The following is a 4,261-nucleotide window of genomic DNA, read 5'->3' on the forward strand; positions in this document are numbered from 1 at the left end:
CCTCTCCAGCACACACCGTAGCGCCCCCAGGGCTGACTGGAAGGAGCTGCCATGGGCCAGGATGTCATCGAGGTATACCAGACACTGCTGTCGGGGGATGCCATCCAGCACCCTGTCCATCAAACGCTCAAAAGTAGCTGGAGCGTTGCGCAGGCCAAAGCACAGGACCTTGAACTGCCAGTGTCCTCTGTTAGTGGAGAACGCAGTTTTGGCTCTGGCCTCTGGGGAGAGGGGCACCTGCCAGTAGCCACTGCGGAGGTCTAGTGAGGAGAACCAGGAGGACCCCCTAACCAGGTCCAGCGACTCATCGATACGTGGTATGGGGTATGAGTCCTTCCTGGTTACCTCATTCAGCCGCCTGTAGTCCGCACATAACCTCAGCTTGCCCCCCTTCTTCGGAACCATGACGACTGGCGCCGCCCAGGGGCTGTCTGAGGGCTCAATGAAGTCTGCCCGCTGCATCTCCAACACAGCCTTGTCTGCCGCCTCCTGGCGTGCCAGCGGGATACGGCGGGGACGCATCTTGATAGGTCGAGCATCACCTGTGTCGATCTCATGCTGCACCAGATGAGTCTGACCCACCTCTTCCTCACTCAGCGCAAAGCTGTCTCTGAATTCAAACAGCAACTGCCTCAACCGTTCCTGCTGCTCGGGGTCAAGACCAACACAGTTCCTCCCCCATATCTCCCTCACTGCAGACAGTGTCCTCTCCCCTCCCATCTGGGGTAGCTGGGCTGGGGGGGCGCGGCCCGGGCTCACAGAGGGCTGTGTCGTGGAGGTAGCTGGGGGAATGTAACACAACGCCGTAGGTGACAGGGGAGCTGGGGAAAAGTCACACCCAGATGTGGGGGAGGGGGGGGCAGCCATGAGTCTCTGCTGCTTTAACTGTTGGAGTAAAGGGTTTGTTGGGTTGAGTGAATGTGACATTAGGGGCCATGGTGAGCTCCGGCCCTCCCTGGAAGCTCAGTGTGCCCCTATTTAGGTCTAACTGGCAGCCTGTGCTCCTAAGAAAGTCCAACCCCAGGATACAAGGGTCCTGCACAGCCGCCACCCACACAGGATGACGCACAGTCCTGCCCCCTACTGTCAGAGTCATTATTCCCTTCCCTTTCATGGGTGCCAGCTCACCTGTGACTGTGCGGAGCTGCACAGTTGTAGGCTCACACTGAGTCCAACCTGGCACAATATCTGGCCTCACCAGGGTTACTGTGGACCCAGTGTCCACCAGGGCGGAGCAGGGCACCCCCTCCACAGTGACAGGGACATGACAAAAGTCCCCAACACAGGTCCGGCCCACCACAACAACAGGCTCCATCCGCTTGCCCTCGTCTGCTTCTGGGGGAAGTGGAGCCTTGCTTGCCCGTCTGTGCCGGTGGGCTCCTCCTGAAGAAGATGGTGGTTGGGATAGAAAGCCAGGGGTCCGCACTACCCGGTCTATGCGGACCCCAAGCCGTTTCCCTGAGCTCTGGGGGACATGGGGCAATCTCGGCGCAGATGGCCTGGCTGGCCACAACCCCAGCAGACCCTGGGACCAGGGCGTGTGTTTCGTGCCGCCTGTAGCAACACAGCACGAATGAGTTCTGTCATTTCAGCCACCCATGCAGGCTTTTCCGGCTCCGGGCTGCTCTGCCCCCCAGCTCGCACAGAGGGTCTGTCTCCCTGCACCCCCACCAAAGCCCCAGCCCACACCAGCTCCCTCTCCAAAGCCATCTCCAAGGCTACCTGCAATGACTCAGGATGAGCCAGCTGGGTCTGTATGCGCAGCTCCGTAGGAGAGAGCGCCTGTATGAACTGGTCCCGTGCTAGCTCGCTCTGCACGGAGGGGGGCATGTGAGCATATGCCCGCCGAAAGAGGCTCTCAATGTCATTAGCTAGCACCCGTAGAGGCTCTCCAGGCTGCCTGCGTCAGTTCGGAGCGCAGTAGCCCGGGCTGTACACACTGTCCATAGCGCCTCCTCAGTGCTCCCACTAAAGCACCATAATCACGTCTGTCCTCGGGGCTAATCAATATCAAACAGGCCAGAGCTTCATCCGTGAGGCATAAAGCCAACTGCAGTGCCCTATCTTCATCCGACCACCCCCTAAAATGAGCTAACAGTTCAAACTGAGCATGAAAAGCTTCCCAATCCGCCTTACCGGAATACTTCGGGGTCTTAACGGATACGGACGCAGCCGGGAACTGGGCGCCGCCATGTTTGTTTACATCCTGAGCCCCAGATTCCTCGTCCCGCCGCGTCGACGTCACCCCTTCGGTCCGCCCACCAGAATCCGCGCGAAACACAGTCGACGAAGCACTCATGCCCGCTTCAGCCGCCATCACTCTAACGTCCTCCCTCAAGCGGCCTCTGGGCTCCGATGCCCTGGCGATCTCCTCAGCCAGAACCCCCGACGTCCATGCACACGCACCTCCTTGGCCATAATCGTCCCCTACCTCCACCTTCCCTTTCGGATTCCCTCGAAGCATCTTCAACCCCCGTTCTCACCTACGGTAGCTAGCCACAGAAGTCAGCTAGCTAGCTGGCTAACTTTTATCAACGTTTTTACTTCTGACACCAATGTAATGACCTGACTAGATCATAAAAGAACAACTGTCCAGACAGAGGATTGAGTTTACGAATGGACGGTTTATTAAACCAACTTTACACAGGCTACTGTTTGGCCGTAGCCCACGCCAAATAAATGAAAGATAACCCACAAGCCAATCGTGACCTTCTCTTGTGAAGCCCAGACGTAAAAAGAGAGAGAACAAAGGCTAAACCTGGTCTTAACTTCCAATGCTCCATCCCCCTGCCCAACCCCCCTCCACGCCACTCCGCCAACCGCCAGGATGCCCGGCATCAGAACATTCCAGGCATTCCCGTGATTGGCAGATAGCAGGTTGATTGACATGTCGGACCCCGCGAACACTGGGTACTGGTAGGTACAACACAACCATCTACTAGGCCTAACACATAACACACAGCTGTCTGTGCGGGTCGCTACAATATATATATATAGAAAATGTTTAAAACATATGTAACCTAAAAGACAAACATTCGCCTATCCACAGCAAAAAAAAACGAATTTAGGAAACTTACCGCTACATGTTTCCTCAAATTAGATGTTGAGTTCTTGAATGCTGAAATGTCCGTTTGTTTTGGTAGACACAGAAGACACCGCATAATGTAGCTGTTCTTTCGCACTTTTACTAAGGTAAACATGCTTTCAATATGAGGCCAGGGGTGCGGGTGTTCCTCCTCGTCTGAGTCTGCATTGCCGACGGCTAATTCTGACATTTTTGTGTCGCTATGACTGTAAAGCCAACCCGTCCCGCCGCTGAGATTGAGTATGGTAAAGTGACGAGACTGCACAACTACCTTTGATTGGTGAAACACAGTCACGTGGTAGAGCCTTAGCGGAAGTCTCTCTCTCTCTGTCAAAATAAAACATTAAAATAAGGCATATGCGGGGGGATAAAGACAATGACGCGTAGAATACCAAAGAGGTAAAAAGAAAAGTAACGACCTCATTGTAGCGGAGTAAGAGTACAGTTTCTTCTTCACAAATCTACTCAAGTAAAAGTTAAAAGTATAGTGATTTAAAACTACTCCTAGAAGTATAATTTTTTCAAAAACTTACTCAAGTAAATGTAACGGAGTAAATGTAACTCGTTACTACCCACCTCTGGCCATGTTAATATGATATCTGAGTGAGAGTGACTAACCAAATCAATGGGGGACGCCCTAGAGGTCAGGGCCCCTTGGCACGTGCTCTGTGTGCCCGGTCGGTAATTCGGCCATGATTACTACAAGTTTAGATATCTGGCTAGAGTAGTCAAATTTACCAATCTAAAAAGAATACATAATTGAGAGACTGTCAGTGAGTGACATATAACAAGAGGAAAACTGCTGATGTACAACCAAGTTTCGAAATTGCACCTTGCGTATTCTACTATTCTCACACTCAGTAAGTTGAGACTCCAACTAGAGTTCTCAAAAAAATAAAACATACATATATATTTTTTTAAATTACAGAGTCCTCATATGTAGTATGTCTTCATTTTGCTCTGTGAGATTGTTGCTCTTTGTTTTCTTTAACTAGGAGTTGTTTGGCTTGCATCCATGATTGTTGGATCTCCCATGTTGATGGTGCAACAGTTAGAGGTGGGTAAGCTACTGCACTCTGCGTAGTACACCTGGCAATTGCTTTTAAGCTATTTCCCTGTCCAGTTGTGTTAGATCTGTGATTATTTATGTGTGTGTGTGTGTGTGTGTGTATTCAT

The sequence above is a fragment of the Coregonus lavaretus genome, assembly GCF_964263955.1.
Source record: "Coregonus lavaretus genome assembly, chromosome: 36".
Taxonomy (NCBI): domain Eukaryota; kingdom Metazoa; phylum Chordata; class Actinopteri; order Salmoniformes; family Salmonidae; genus Coregonus; species Coregonus lavaretus.